Source organism: Macaca mulatta, chromosome 5 (genome assembly GCF_049350105.2).
Source record: "Macaca mulatta isolate MMU2019108-1 chromosome 5, T2T-MMU8v2.0, whole genome shotgun sequence".
Classification (NCBI taxonomy): Eukaryota; Metazoa; Chordata; class Mammalia; order Primates; family Cercopithecidae; genus Macaca; species Macaca mulatta.
This window is the reverse complement of record NC_133410.1, coordinates 177,131,472-177,148,300: the sequence shown is the minus strand read 5'-3', so window position 1 is coordinate 177,148,300 and position 16,829 is coordinate 177,131,472. Positions and strand designations below refer to the sequence as shown.

The window sequence follows — 16,829 nt, the reverse complement described above, 5'->3', positions numbered from 1 at the left end:
TTCTTGGGGAAGAATATCATGGTTATCACCTATAGAGTAAAGAAAATCATGATTTCTGCTTGGGATTGGTGCACACATAAGACTATCTGTTGGGACAGAAAAGTGCTTTTCACTGCTCAAGAAACTCTCTGCCACGATCAAGGGGTCTGTGAGGCTTCACAAGCGACATCTGCCCCTCAACATTGTAACCCTCAGACCCTAGCCCCCTGAGAGGGTGTGGAGTGTTGAATCTGCCTCTGCCCCATCAGGTATGCTCAGTGTTGAGAAGCCAAAACAAAAACAAAACAAACAAACAAATACAAAAAAACTAAAGGAAAATCAGACCCTTAGTTGGTTGTACAGAATCACTATTTTTAGCTATTCACTTTTGTTCAAAAACAATTCTTTTCAATAAGAGATAAAATTTACATTTTTGTTCAAGTAAACATAGCATATGGATATTCATGGTTATAACCTCTCATTTTTGTTCTTTGCTCTCATATCACTGAAGAGGAGGAGTAGCAATTCTTCTTCCTCCCCTACCTCTTCTTCTTATAAAGCATCATTACGTCATCATGATTTCTAAGTAGCTAGGAACTAAAATACTTAATAGCTCTAAAATGCTGCTGGAATTAGAGGTTTTCTGGCCAGTGACTAAAGAGCTAACCCTGGGGAAAAAAAAAAAAAAAAAAAGACAGAGTTCCATCTTCAGAGATTCTGTTTTAATTGGTCTGAGGTCAGGCTGGGCTTTTTTGTTTGTTTAATTGATACATGGTGACTGTTCACACTTCTAGGGTGTAAGTGGTATTTTGATGCATGTGTGCGACAGGTAGTGATACAGTTAGAGTGACCGGGATGTCCCTCACCTCAAACATTTATCATTTCTTTGTGTTGGGAACATTCCAGATCTTAAGGAAAAAAAAGAGTTAACCTTGGATGTTACAAAGAAAATGTTAAATCTGTTGCCAAGCCATTTACTGCAGTGTTAAAAGCTAAAAGAACCAGTTTGCCCAACACTCTTGAGCCTAATAATGCAATTGTAACTAGTATACTGAGGAGGTGGAATAGCCTTCTAACACTGCTTTAGAAGTGATTTATTGATCCCTGCACAATAATTCTTTAGCGATTCATATAACCAGAATTTATAGATTTATTCCTAACCTCAGGAAAAATTGACTTCATTCTTGAACCTTTTGCCTTCTTGCATCAATCTTGGAATTATAATTAGCTAAGTTTAATTATGATCCTGAAAAGGCACTGTCCAAACCCCTTGTGAGCAAAATCTGATTTTCTAAAGTTTCGATTATGTCACTTAGTCTTTAGAAAACCATCTGTAAATACATTTATGTTTTTAGCAAATAATATCATCAGACTGTACATATTTTACATAAAGGAGGAAAGAAAGGGATATTCAGAAAGCACTATTATGCTTGGTAATACTGTTATACAATATGAAATGCACAGGGCATGCAGGGTTCATGGTGGAGATGGTGGCAGGGGGTGGGTACAGTTTTCCAGTTGGGAGCTATGTGAACATCTAAAAGGAAAATGAAGAAATTTAAAATACTAGCCAAAACTCATAATATTGAAGATTGCTACAACTAATGCGGGAATATAATTTGGTGTAAGCTGTTAAAAGGAGAATTTGACAAAATTTAGGATACATATGCAATTGACCCAGCAGTTTCATTTCTAAGAAGTTGTGCTTAATTTACTCACAAAAGGACACAAAGACACAGGAAAGACAAGAATGTTCATTTCAGCACTTTTCACAAAGGAAAACACTAAACTTGCCCTAAATGTCCATCAAAAAGGAAATGGCAATGATGGTATCCTGCATAATGAAATACTATGCAGCCTTTAAAAAGAATGTTAGATGCAGCTGTCAACAATATATTGTAGACTTCCATTCTATACCATTGTGGTTTTATTGGACAATATAGTTTTGGAGGGTTGTAACTTATCTTGGGAGGAGGGGCAAAGGCTGAGGGAACAAGTTAGAGAAGCACTTTAACTTTTCATTTTGGAGCACTCTGCATTTATTTTCACTGCAAGCAAATATAAATCTTTCTCTTTCCTTTTTCCTTTTTTCTTTTCTTTTCTTTCAGATGGAGTCTCGCTCTTGTCGCCCAGGCTGGAGTGCAATGGTGTGATCTCAGCTCACTGCAACCTCCGCCTCCCAAGTTCAAGCAATTCTCCCGCCTCAGCCCCCTGAGTAGCTGGACTTACAGGCACCCACCACCATGCGCGGTTAATTTTTGCACTTTTAGTAGAGATGGGGTTTCACCATGTTGGCCAGGCTAGTCTCAAACTCCTGACCTTAGGTGCCTGCCTCAGCCTCCCAAAGTTCTGGGATTACAGGCGTGAGCCACCATGCCTGGCCACTTTATATATTTTAAACTTATTAAAATGTACAAAAGAGAAACCTAAAGAAAAACAAAATGATATTTAGAATACCCCATTTATGCTGCATTTTAAAAAGATGCAAAGAAAGACATACTTTTTAGGACAATTATGTTGTATGAAAAGATACTTGCATTATTATTTCCTCATTCCTTAACTATGGAGGTCTTTTAAACCCATATTTCATTTGGTACCTTCCTCATAAGGATGTTATAGGGATTAAACAAGGTAATGCATATCTAAGCTCTGCTGTGGGGTGTGATGCATGTTACCCAATAAAGTTAGCTGGCTGTTATAATTTCTTACCAAAGCTAAGGAAAAAGACCATTGTGGAAGCACAGAAAGCAAATTAAGAAAATAAGTCTCTGACTTGGGATGCATGCAACTAATGTCTTCCACGTTTCCTATTTGAGAGCACTTCCATGACACCTGGGTTATATATTACTGTGTTCATAATATTGGCCTTTGTTTATGAAATGTCCCACCATTATGTGGGCCATTGGGGGCTTTCTAAAAACATGGTCTTAATAAGAGTCAAATTGAATCTGATTAAAGAAAACAAATGTTAGCAATTGTTTTATAAACTTAAGTATATCGTCTGAAAACTAGGTCTACTGATGCAAAGAGATGCTAAAAAAACCTCACACCAGCCAGCGATTATCTCACCTTGCTGCAGATAGGAGGTGAAAAATATCACACTGTATTATAAATGAGCGCATGTAGAATGTGACACGTCAGGGTGGTATTCTGTTGTGTTTCCTTAACAACCAAGCAATAGCTTATAGGAAAGTTCTTGGCTCTGCTGAGTCAAAGTCCCAAGAACAGGATGCTTTTTATCCATGAAGTGACTCTTGAAGAAGTAAAAGACGTCTAAGCTCCATTCCTTAAGCAGTCTTTGGGTTGGAACTTGAAAACCTTGCTGGGAGAAGAGGGAAGCTAATTATGAAACAAAACGGAAACTTGAATAGATAGGAGAGGATGATGGTGTCTCCTCACAGGCAGCTTTTACTCCAGTGGTGATGGGAGCAGGGCGAGAGAGATAATAAGCACTTAAACTATACCACATGAATAAAATAATTTCAGACGGGGAAATGTTATGAAGAAAACAAAATACAGTAAGAGTGATTGGCACATATTAGGTAGGGGTAGTTGTAGAATACAGCGAGGTAATTTATGATGCAACAACAGTGCCTTCCACCAAGCTGGTGTAAGAATAAAGATATCAGCACATAAGAAGAACATTCATGAAGAGACCTTAAAAGCAGATGCTCGGTACAAAAGTACTCATGCCAAGAGATTCTCTAGTAATGAGCAATGCACCACCTATCTCAAAAGAGGCTCCCCAAACCCTTGGATTTATTAGGACTAACTGGCCAGTCTCTTACTCTCCAGGCAAAGTACTTACCCTTGCTTCACTGACAGCATTCTCTTATTAATTTATACCCATATGGGCCAAAAAAGCTTTCACTTATGACATAATGTAGAATTTGAGTCTATCTCTACAGTAACATGACCCATTTTTTTCCCTTCATTATGCCATAGATTTCTATTTTTTCTCTCTCAAGTTGTAAAATAACTATTTCTAATGACGGATGAAAAACCTGAAGCCGCTATTCCATTATGAACCCCTCTGTAGTAGCTACTGCAAACTGCTCAGCTTCTTTGTCTGAAACCCCAGGAGGGCTCTGGTGAGCAAGAAAAGCAGAAGAAAATGCTTCTGGGATTGCTGGGTAAGAACTGCCTCTGGTGCTCTCTGGAGCATACTAGCTCTTTATAAGAAGCAGACAAATCAGAAGTCAGGAGGGAGTTCACATCAAATCACCTTCAGAAGCTCTCAGCAGCCCCAGAACTACCTTAGTGGACCGAAAGAAGGATGCGGAAAAAGGAGAAATGACGCAGCCTTGTTTTACGTTTGCAAATTGGATAAATAAGGAAAATATTTAATTCTTTTAAAACATGTTAAATAAATGGGAACTTTTCAACTTGAGGGGCGCACTGTAATAGAGTGATTACATGAAGGGAGCTCTGAAAAACTGCCAAGACTTTCTTTGCAACTACTTTACTACTTTTAAATATGCATGCTCCTTCTTTTTTTGTTTTTTTTTTGAGACAGAGTCGCACTCTGTCACCCAGGCTGGAATGCAACGGCGCAGTCTCTGCTCACTGCAACCTCTGCCTCCAGGGTTCAAGCTATTCTCCTGTCTCAGCCTCTGGAGTAGCTGGGATTACAGATGTGCACTACCATGCCCAGCTAATTTTTGTATTTTTAGTAGAGACGGGATTTCACCATGTTGGCCAGGCTGGTCTCGAACTCCTGACTTCAGGTGATCGCCTGCCTTGGCCTCCCAAAGTGCTGGGATTACAGGCTTGAGCTACCATGCTCGGCCGCATGCCACCTCTTTTTTAAGAGACTGTTTTACACATAGGCTTATTATTGGGATCTACTGTTATGATTTGTCTTCCTAGCAGACTTAGAAACATCTTTTTCTTTAAATATTTTAATAATTAATCCTGATCTCTAGCAAAAAACACATTCCATTGTAGTAAGTGAGCTAGAGAATCTTCTATATTTTGCAGTGTTGTCTTTATAGTCAGTCTAACCTTTCTGAAGAACTTACTAGATCCTAACTAGACCCTTCAAAAATCTTAAATGCCAGCGAAAATATTCTACTGTCTAATCTTTACATTTGTAAGGACTTCTTCTAGGTTTCAAAGGCTGCTGAAATGTTTGGTCTCTTTTGTAGTTGATGGTTAACGTAGTATCTTTGAACCTGATTGAAGAAGGAAAGAGAACTATTTTTAATTTTGAGTGGTGGAATTTTTAATTATGTTTTCTGTTTTCCAAACTATTATTTGCTATGCACATTGCGAGGTAGGCCATGTTTTTATAATATTTATGCATAAGTATTGGTTGTATGTGTTATAGATACCTTAAATTTGTTGGTAGTTTTGAGGATTGAGATATCATATTTATACCATTATTTGGAAAGGCCATCAGTATTTTAAAACTATATTTATGTTACCAGAAAAGTATAAATAAAGGTACATGTCATGGAGTACTATATTCTTGAGTGATGAGACTAAGACACTATCCTTATCTTCTAAGACTTTATAGTGTAAGACATCATGGCTAAGATATTCTTTATTTTGTAGCAAAGAGAAATAGGATGTTTCTGCAATCATTGCTTGGAGCCATAGAAATTAATCTTATGCCACTGATATCAGGGGGAAACCAGAGGCCCCAAGCTGTGTGGTGGCTGTGGGCCAGATCTTGATTCATTCTTGGATGCCTCCTGTACACCATTTCACAAGTGGTATCTGGAGACCACTTTAAGTATATTTCATTTTAGCGTTAGGATTGGTTCTGGAGAGAGGAATGTCACAGGGGTGGGTGGTAAAGTTGTAAGTAGTGACTGATGGACTGCTATCTCCAGAATTACAGAGCTGGGTGCTCTCCACATACTTGTTAAGGCTTGGCAACGAAGCCCCGGCTTGGCCCAGTCTGGGACTGGAGTCCTGCTGTGGAAGCAGGTTGCTGGTGGCCCCTAAGTCATCTGCACTAGTACCAGAGGGAATTTGCCATCAATATTCTACTTGGTAGGTTCTCACTTAGAATACCACCTCCCAGCTCTCCTAAAAAGGAGGGGTATTTGGGCAGGAGATATGGGAGGGAGTAGGCATAGCATCTGGCATGGGACCCGGCCCTTCTTTTTCGTGGGAAAGCTGAGCTTCCCACAGCCCAGAAGAGACTGTGATGGCCCGGGATCTGCTGAGGTGATGCTGCATGCTGCCGTCCCTTGAACAGCAGCCAGGAGACCACTTTGTCACCTGGTGATGAAGTTGGCTTCTTGCCCCAGTTTCTTCTTAGAATAGCAAATAACATACAAGGCTCAGCATCCCTGTGAGGTCGTCTCTTGGTTTTTAATAATTCCTTGTATTTATTTAGTGCCTTTTTCCTCTCCCAAGAGCTAACTCTAAGAGTTTTCCATATGTTACTTCAATAATCCTCATTACAGCCCCGTGCCTGAGCTGGTTAGAGAACCGTGCTAATGGGGCCAAGGTCAGCACTCAGACTCCACGAGCCCCCTGTGAGCGGCCCGGTTTGCACTAGAAAATCTGTCTCATGGTCTCACTCTGCACAGCTCCTTTAATAAGCTTACAAGAGTTCACAGAGATAAATAAATAAATAATAATAATGGCAGCTAACATTGAATGAGTGTTCACTCTGGGCCACGTATTTTCTAAGTGAATGTAGTTTATAACGAATTCAGCCCTCTCAGAAACCACATGAGAGAAGCACTACTGTCAGACCCATTTTAAAGCAAGAAGAAACTGAGGCCCAGGGAGATTCAATAACTGTCCCAAAGTCACACAGGAAATGGTGGAACAGAGATTTCAACTTCATCAGTCTACTTAAAGGGATTCAAAGAGTTTAACCACTACATATTATTGCAGCCCGATACGTGACACTGTGGATGGCACGAGGCTGTTCACAAACACCCCATCTTATCTGTATCGTAAGCACTACTTACTAATATGGATGGTGAGGTGGGGAGTTGAGAAGAGGGACAGAAGTGACATGTAAAGGGCACTACTACTGATGCATACCAGGTACTGTGCTGCACACATCATAGGTGTTATCTCATCTAATCTTTACAACAACATTTAGAGCTGGGTACTATTGCCTCCATTTTACAGATTGGGATACTGAGGGTCAGAAAGGTTACATAATTTGAATACTGACATTTAGTGGAAGATCCAGAATTAGAAAAAGTATCTTTTGCCTTTTCTTTTTTTTTTTTTTTTTTTGAGACTGAGTCTCACACTGTCACCCAGGCTGGAGTGCAATAGCACAATCTCAGCTCACTGCAACCTCCACCTCCTGGGTTCAAGCAATTCTCATGTCTCAGCTTCCCACGTAGCTGGGATGATAGGCACCTACCACCATGCCTGGCTAATTTTTGTGTTTTTAGTAGAGACAGGGTTTCACCATATCAGCCAGGCTGGTCTCAAACTTCTGACCTCCGGTGATCTGCCTGCCTTGGCCTCCCAAAGTGCTGGGATTATAGGCGTGAGCCACTGCACCCGGCCGGTATCTCCCTATTTCTGATGCATATGCTATTTTCATGAAACTTCAGATAACACTTCCATTTTTAGTTACAGGAAATACTATAGGCACGAAAAAGGAACACAGGTACAGAGGAGATAAAGAGAATTATCATGAATGATGGTGTCTGGGATGAGAACCACACTTTTGGGCTTCCATTGCTGTGCCCTCTCTCCTACAACTACCACATGGCTTTTCGGTCCTATTTACATACTCCACTTAAACAGAAAGTTGGTCAACCCTTCGGGCCACAGGGGCAACGCTGGATGATGGGACAGAACAGGTGGTTACTTGACAGTAAAACATAGACGCTACAAGCTACCTTATTTGTTTATTGGGTGGATTCAGTGATACGGTCTGTCTAACCCCTTGGGACAAGATCAGTCCTCAACAAATGTTTGAAAGATATCAACATCCGGCCAAGCACAGTGGCTCACGCCTGTAATCCCAGCACTTTGGGAGGTCGAGGCGGGAGGATCAGTTGAGGTCAGGAGTTCAGGACCAGCCTGGCCAACATGTTGAAATCCCGTCTCTACTAAAAATACAAAAATTAGCCAGGTGTGGTGGCAGGCGCCTGTAATCCCAGCTACTTGGGAGGCTGAGGCAGGAGAATCACTTGAACCCGGGAGGCGGAGGTTGCAGAGAGCCAAGATCGCACCACTGCCCTCCAGCCTGGATGACAAGAGTGAGACTCCATTAAAAAAAAAAAAAAAAAAAAAAAGATTTCAACATCCAAAGAGTTCCTCCTCATCACTGGAAGCAAATGGGACTCATTACCAAACCATTTTTCTCTTTGGAGGCACCTAGTGGTTTTGAAAGAAGAATGGACTCCAAGAAGCACGAGTTCCGGAGTCAGGCACACCAGCATTAGTACCCTGGCTCTGTCATTTCCTCCATGAATGAATTTTCACAAACTACTTAGCCTCTCTGAGCTTCAGTTTCCTAACCAGGAAGTAGGGATATTAACAGACCTTATGTCCTGGGATTATTAAAGGAGAAAAAAAATGTTAAGAGACTTTTGATCAGGGCTCAGTAAAGGCCAACTGCTATTATTAAACAGATGATCTTTAAGAGAAACTAAAATGTAGAACTGTGCTTATATTTCGCAGTTTTTGCTAGGTCACCTGCGATCATAAATGGGAGTTCACTGGAGCTGTCACTCAAATGCTTCAGACACTCTTAACCAGCCTGCTTTCCTAAAAGTGTTCATTAACAGAGGGAAATTTTGCTTTTTCAGCAGATAAAGTTTCAAAGTACATTGGCAGGAGGTGTTGGGTGCCTTGATTAATGGCTGGGTAGATGCTTATATTGGTAGTAATTACTAACACATGTGTATTGGAAGTCACACACGGCACAGAGCACACTTCGTGTTATGATAAACAGCAAGATCTTAAACAGGGACATTTTGGCTAGCTGGCTGTTAACATTGCAAAGTCAGTTCCTAGACTTCAAGTTCCTTGTAACTGAAATATCAAAACCAAAAGAAAGAAAAACTCCAAATTGCTTCCTGTGTATTATCCTCAAGTCAGACAATGCAATCCAGGTATGAATTCCACCCGAAAGCAATACTTCCACTGTGGTTAGCAAACCAGACTGCTTTTCCCTTTTAGTTTAACTTGATCTAATTAAGGATAGGGTGTAGAATTTTGCCATAATACTCTCAGATCCTTTAACAAGTCGTCCAACATTTGTATCATTACATAACTCGCCAAGTTATAACCCAACAGGCAACTGTTTCTTTCAGCACAATGTAAGCCTTCCTATATAGAGAACATTCTAAGGCTCTACAGCTGGTCTCTAACAAGGCTCCAAACACCCTTTTCCCTCCAGCTCCAAATACTTTGCTGTCTTCTCAAAGAGCTTTCACATCTGCTAACAATAAGGCAAAGTATACACCTGACAATCACTCAGGAGACTTATGTTTGGGAATTTCTCTTCAGATTGTCACAAGATAGTAGAGACCAAGGTACAGGAAAAGCAGTTTCTTCGCACTGTGTTGGGATTTGCTGCCAGCATATGTTATTGTGTGCTGTCCTAGTATCACAAGTTAGAGTTGCTTCTGAAAAAGTGCAGGAAGAGTCAAGCCTATTGAGTAGAAGATGCCTGCCAGGCGTGGTGGCTCACATCTGTAATCCCAGCACTTTGGGAGACCGAGGTGGGTGGATCACCTGAGGTCAGGAGTTCAAGACCAGCCTGGCCAACATGGCGAAAACTTATCTCTATTAAAAATACAAAAATTAGCTGGGCGTGGTGGCGGGTGCCTATAATCCCAGCTACTTGGGAGGCTGAGGCAGAAGAATTGCTTGAACTCAGGAGGCAGAGGTTGCAGTGAGCTGAGATCGCGCCACTTCACTCCAGCCTGAGCGAAACAGTGAAACTCTGTCTCAAAAATAAATAAATAAATAAATAAAAATAAAAAAGAAGATTCCTGCCCTTGGAAAAGGGAACAGAGAAGAGACAGTGAGTGGAATGTGTCTACCAAGACTGGGAGTTCGGCTGTGTCCCAACTCAATTTTCAACCATTCTGTTAGTCTGCTTTGAGTCTAAAGACTTTTTTCATCAGGGCTCCACTTGTTCCTTGATAAAACACACATAAGAGAATCCAGCCAGAGATCACTTGCAGATTTTGTGATCCTGAAAGACCGAGGGATATGTAGGTAGCAGGGCTGTGTTTATAATCTAAGGAACACACAATCCCTAAGTGCCCTGAGAGTAGACGGCAGGCACCAGGTGAAACCATCCTGGCTGTGCTCCTTATGGGTGAAAGGAGAAGAAGACACAACTCATGAAAAGGAATCAGTGCAGCGCCTGTGTATTGTGCACGCCCAGTCAACACTCATTGTGCCTGCCCATTCCCTAGTCATCTATCTGCCCTCCCGGAGTATCTGGTTTTTCAGGAACAATAGATTGTAAACTTAGTTTAGTAGGACTGCAAGAACCACCATGCCTCTCTGGGGAAACTGGCTGTGAAGCTTTTCCTCAGAGCAGTTTGTAAATGTTGCCCAGCTGGGGTGCACGGGATTAGAAAGTTCCCCAGACAAAGTCTTCAGATTCTCTCTCATGAGTCAGGTTTCAGATCCATTTTACAGCTGCATCTGGAAAGGCCTTAGGGAGACGGGCTTTCTGATCTGCAACAGCCGAGGCTGACATAATCAGGGGTGAGAGTGTATCTAAGACCCAAGTGGGAAGTCAAAGCAGAGTACTCAAAAGAGGGGAGTTCAACCAGTCAGCAAAACTGAAGAGGACAAAAACAGGACTGAACCAGGGTTGGTGGCAGGCTCTGAGCACCACAGTCCTGGGTCTAGGGTCATCAGGGAGCCCTCTGAGCTACTGTCTGGATCAGGAGGTTTCTGTGGCTGGTTTTTATGTGCCAGCTTTGTCTCGGGGCAAAGGTAGATCTGTAGTATTTAAAGAGCCTGGCCTAGACAGCATAGTTTAGGAGAGGGTTTCTTCAAGTATGGCCTGCAGAGATTTACTCAGAACCCTCTGCTGTGCTTATTAAAACGCAGATCCCAGGGCTCCACTCAGACTTAAGCAATCAGTATGTCTTAGAGCCAGGGCCCTACAATCTCTATTTTTTTGTTTGTTTTTGAGATGGAGTCTTGCTCAGTCACCCAGGCTGGAGCGCAGTGGCGCAATCTCGGTTCACTACAAGCTCTGCCTCCCGGGTTCACGCCATTCTCCTGCCTCAGCCTCCCGAGTAGCTGGGACTACAGGTACATGCTGCCACGCCCGGCTAATATTTTGTATTTTTAGTAGAGATGGGGTTTCACTGTGTTAGCTAGGATGGTCTCGATCTCCTGACCTCGTGATCTGCCCGCCTCAGCCTCCCAACGTGCTGGGATTACAGGCGTGAGCCACCGCGCCTGGCCTAGAATCTCTATTTTTCAAAGGCACCCTACCCAAGTCACACACGGAATTTTTAGGAATTCTAATATTTTGAAAACCTGCTGAAATACAGGAAAGTTCAAGGAATTTAAAGACAGGAAACATGAGTTCTAATCTTGGCTGTGTGACCTTAACCTCACTGACCCTTAATTTCTTCATCTGTAAACTGGGGTAGTGTAATATCATTGTAAGTGTAGCTTACACTAATGGAGATAAGTGGTTTATAAATGCAAATGTTCATAATTATCACATTTCTGAGCCGAAGGAAAATCTTGGAGACTCCCACCATCATACCCAAGTTAGGTCTGAGTGTGGTCAGTTATCTCTGAATCTACGCATGTAACGATCCTTAGCTGCATGCCTCTTGGAAGGCTCTCTGGTGATCTCTAATTTTATCCAGAACTTACAACCCTGTGTGAGTGCCTTGTGTGTACTGGAAGATGGACTACGGGCTTTATCCAATCCTGGAGCCATGAAGGAGAAGTGTTTTGAGGGGCCAGAAGTCTCAGGGGTGAATTCCAGGGACTTTTAATGTGCTAAGCTACTTGAGACAGTAGCTGGGGTTAAGAATTAAGAGGTGGAAGAATAGGATGAGAGGCCCAAATGAGTTGATGAATTGGAGTAGTAGTCAGGAACAAAGGGAAAAAAGCTCAATCGGAACAGTTCTGGATGCTGCATGGAGGAAACGATCATTATCACAAACACAGGCTAAGCAGTGTCCAGCCAAATGAGGATAATCCACTGAACATGAGCCAATGAGGCCCGGCTATCTCCTGAAACATGAGCGTGAAAGTTGGCCGCACCAACTGAAGCCCAGTTTGAAGGAACTGTGAGGTCATCGTCACTTTCTCGTACCTTCATGAGGCTTCTTTGTCCACTTCTGGACTTCACCGTTTGAGAGGCACGGAGCACTTGGATATAGTTCAACAGATAGAAATAAAGATGATGAAACTGTTGGAGAACAAGAACTGTGAGAAAAAGCAAAAAGATCTGGTATTATTTAACCTAAAAGACAGGCAAGCTAAGGGAAGACTTAACTCTTCTCGGCCATGAATTAAAGTTGAGTGGCAGGCTGGGTGCGGTGGCTCACACCTGTAATCCCAGCACTTTGGGAGGCCCAGGCGGGTGGATCACGAGGTCAGGAGATTGAGACCATCTTGGCTAACATGGTGAAACCCATCTCTACTAAAAAACACAAAAAATTAGCTGGGCGTGGTGGTGGGCGCCTGTAGTCTCAGCTCCTTGGGAGGCTGAGGCAGGAGAATGGTGTGAACCTGGGAGCTGGAGCTTGCAGTGAGCCAAGATCGTGCCACTGCACTCCAGCCTGGGCAATAGAGCGAGACTCCATCTAAAAAAAAAAAAAAAATGAGTGGCCAATAGTTCTTTGTAGCCTATTGAGGAGTGAACAGGTTTAAGTTCAGTGGAAAAGAAGTATGTTAAGTAGTTAAGTAAAAGAAAACATTTCTTACGATTCGCAGTCAGAGTCTAATCAGGCTGTTGTGGCAAGGGCAAAACTCCTTTCCAAACTTTTACCAAGGGGCCACACCAGACTGGAGGATGCGGATACAATAACATGCCCAGTTTAAACTATTTTGGCAATAATACTGACTGCATTTGGAATCAGCTCCAGCTCTGGCCTACAGCTATAATTGTGGGCAGTAAATTAATTTATCTGGGCCTCAGTTTCCTCATCTAAAAAATAAAGGCAACTGACCAATGACTTCCATGGTTTTCACAGTTTTGAAAATTCACATTCTGTGATATTCGGAAGTAATATAGAGGCTGTATTTTACATGCTAAAATTTATTTCCAGTGAAAGGAAAAACAGTAAACATCCTGGGGAAACTGGCATTTGATCTAGGCTTGATGGGCTGATGTCATGGGCTGGGAAAACTGGGGAGAGCTACAAGATCCTTATGGGGAAGTATCTGCTTCTGAGAGAAAGGTGGAGAAGAGAATGTAGGATCTTCCAAAGAGGAATGTGTGGAGTGAGAGAGGAACGAGAAGGGTCAGCAAGCCACCCAGGAATAAGGACAGGAAAAGGAGAGGAGACGGTGGAGTTGAATCGGGGTAAGCTGATTGCTATGGTCTGGATGTTTATGCCCCCCCCCCCAAATTCATATGGTATTTAGGAAGTGGGGCCTTCTGGGAGGTGATTAGGTTATGAGGGTAGAGCCTCATGAATGGGATTAGTGCCCCTATAAAACAGGCCCAGGGGAGCTCGTTAGTTCTTCCAATATGTGAGATCACAGCAAGAAGGCGCCATCTATGAACCAGAAAGTGGGCCCTCACCAAACACTGAATCTACCGGCACCTTCACTTTGGACTTTTCAGCCTTCAGAACTGTGAGCAATAAACTTCTGTTGTTTATAGCGTATCCAGTTTATGGTACTTCATTATAGCCGCCAGAATGAACTAAACTATGGATTAAGATGAAGCTTTAGCTAAGGAACTAAGCAAACGACCTGCTCTAGACTCAGAACAGCTGAGGAGACCCCCTTGAAGGCCTGCCGGATCAACTGCAAACTGAAACCAAGAGGACTGGGGCTGTACTCAGGTAGGACAGGGCCCCAGTTCTTCAGAGCCCTGAAGGTCTGAAAGCACAGCTTTGTGGTGAGACAGACTTGGTTTCCGTTTTGCCTCTGTTACTTAGTAGCCATGTGATCTTGGGCAAGATGCTTATCTTTGTTAGAACATAGTTTCCAGATAATAAAATAGGGGTAATATATCTACTTCATAATATTTTTGTGAGGATTAAAGGTGATTATGTGCCTGACACATAGTAAGTGAGGATAAACTGCTGTGATTCTGATTTTGGCTTGGGAATGGAATTAAGGCAGAATAAAAAGAAACATCTGTGACCTTGTGGTTTATAGAAAAGCCTGAAATTGGACTCCTATTAATAATGATGCAAACTGTTACACAGCATGCTCATCTATGTTCCCCCATTTGATCCTCAGAATTTTTTTTTTTTTTTTTTTTAAGATGGATTCTCACTCTGTTACTTAGGCTGGAGTGCAGAGGCATAATCTTGGCTTACTGCCACCTCTACCTCCCAGGTTCAAGCGATTCTCCTGTCTCAGCCAACCGGGTAGCTGGGATTACAGGTACTCACCACCATGCCTGACTAATTTTTGTATTTTTAGTACAGATGGGTTTTCACCATGTTGGCCAGTCTAGTCTCAAACTCCTGACCGCAAGTGATCCACCTGCCTTAGCCTCCCAAAGTGCTAGGATTACAGGCATGAGCCACCATGCCTGGCTAATCCTCAGAAATATTTAACTTTGAAATGGCTATTGTTAGCCCATTTCACCAGTGAGAAATCGAGACCCAGAGTAGGAAATGCCTTGTCCAAGCTCAGTAAGTTGTAGAGTTGTGATAATTACTGATAATTACTTGTCTTCTGATCTCAGTCACTGCTTTTCTTTTTTTTAATAAAAAGTAACATCTATTTCATGGGAGTGACATAGGAAGAACATGGAGACAGGTTAGTTTTTAAAATTATAACCAGGTTAGCTGAGCAATGTGAGACTGAACTTGCAACTTGATGTGCTTGCTGGTAGTTGTCTACTGGTAGTCCCTTGTTCTAAAAAGGTTACTAGACGCTAACTGGTACACCAGCCTGCTGAGACCTGAGCTGAGAGAGAAGGGAAGACTGGAGTGGGGCTCCCAGGCACCGTCTTCAGGGCAAAGCCCCTTTCATTCCCATTCTGCCACGAACCCCAATACAAGCAAAGTAAGTCTAGATCAGCACAGCTTTCTGCTTGTCACACCTGCTGAGTAAACAGGATTCTGCCATTTCTATCTTTAAACAGAAACATTACCACTGACTTATAGTCATCACACTCTCTAGGAGTCCTTAATAAACTTTAAGATCATTACTGAGTCACTTAGCTCTTTTTTTCCTCTTCACAGAGTTACCAGTTTTCTGATCTCTCTTACAGAATTCTTTCTAACCAACAAAGCATGCTTGTGACTCTCCTCTCCTACTTCAGATATTGATCTCAGGGCTGAACATTCACATCCAGTGAGGCAAGACTCACTGCTTCCGAGTCCAAGAGATGGATCACCCTGCTGAGCACTGGCCCCGTAGCTCCTCGTTTCCTTCTCATTCCCAAATGCCCTTGGACACTCTCTGGGGCTCTTTTCTGCACTAGGACTGTAAGAAAAGGGCTGATATTTTCTTTTCAAAATAGTTTAGATAGAGTCCTTCTAGAAGCAAGGAATATGACTAAGTGATTTCTTAAAGTCCCTTCCAGCCGGTGATTCATCAGACACAGAATTTTAAGCTGGAATGGCCTCTAATTTTCTGGGCCAAATGTCTCATTTTTGCAAATGAGGAGAGTGAGTTCTATAGAGGTTGAGAATTGTGGGGGCTGCTTGCTACAGTGGACAGATCATGAGATTTGAAGTTAGAAGTTCTGGGTTTTTTTGTTTATCTTCTGGGACAGAGTCTCATTCTGTCACTCAGGCTGGAGCACAGTGGCACAACAGTAGTTTACTGCAGCCTCGAATTTCTGGGCTCAAGCGATCTTCTCGCCTCTGCCTCCTAGGCAGCTAGGACTATAGGTACACACCACCACACTGGGCTAATTTTATTTTTTGCAGGGATGGGGTCTCACTATGTTGCCCAGGCTGGTGTCGAACTCCTGGCCTCAAGTGATCTTCCTGCCTTGGCCTCTCAAAATATTGCAATCACAGGCAGATGCCTATGAGCTACCGTGTCTGGCAGAAGTTCTGGGTTTGAGGTCAAACTCTATCACTCACATGCTTTGTGACCTTGAGCAAGTCAGTAACCTCTAGAGCTCCAGTTTCCATACTTGTAGAATGGAAATAACGCCACCTGCCCCACCTGCTTCCAAATGTGGTTCTGATGATCACATGTCATATTTAGGAAGGAAATGATCCAACATAATAGTGTTTTATCAATGCTGCATTATTAAATAGCTGGTTCAAGGTCACATAGTGGCAAAACCAGGATCCTCAATTCCAATGTAGTTTGATTTCCATCATACAATGTTGCCTTCTTGACATTTTTCCAATTCTATAAGATTTTCTCATCAGGTACAAACTAATTTGGTCTCCACATGTTTTCCTTTAAATCCCTGGACACACACACAGACTCAAACTGTAGGAATCCAGGCTGGCTCAGATGGATCACAGACCAGCAACTATGAAGGGTTGGTGAGAAGATCTCATGCAGCCTTCCATTACATCACAGTCATGGCCCTCAGACCCTGGGTTGATGGCTGCCAAGGGACTGGGCATGCTCACAAGCACGCTTTCCATGGCACTTCTCTAGCTAGTGTCATAACACCAAATTGCAAGTTGGAGCTGGCTATTTGATAGCTTGTAATGGACTATTAGACTATGGCATATGCCTTGAGGATTGAAATAGGATGAACCTGAGCCACAGAGTGAAGTGATAATAGATACTTTAAGTTCATGCTG

At 42.5% G+C, this 16,829-nt stretch overlaps 1 protein-coding gene across 12 annotated transcripts in view; it reads right to left on the bottom strand.

Moving 5' to 3' along the window:
• PALLD (palladin, cytoskeletal associated protein) overlaps positions 1-16,829 on the bottom strand; it is a 434,582-nt gene that overhangs the window by 280,442 nt on the left and 137,311 nt on the right. The gene's annotated exons all lie outside the window — the stretch shown is intronic.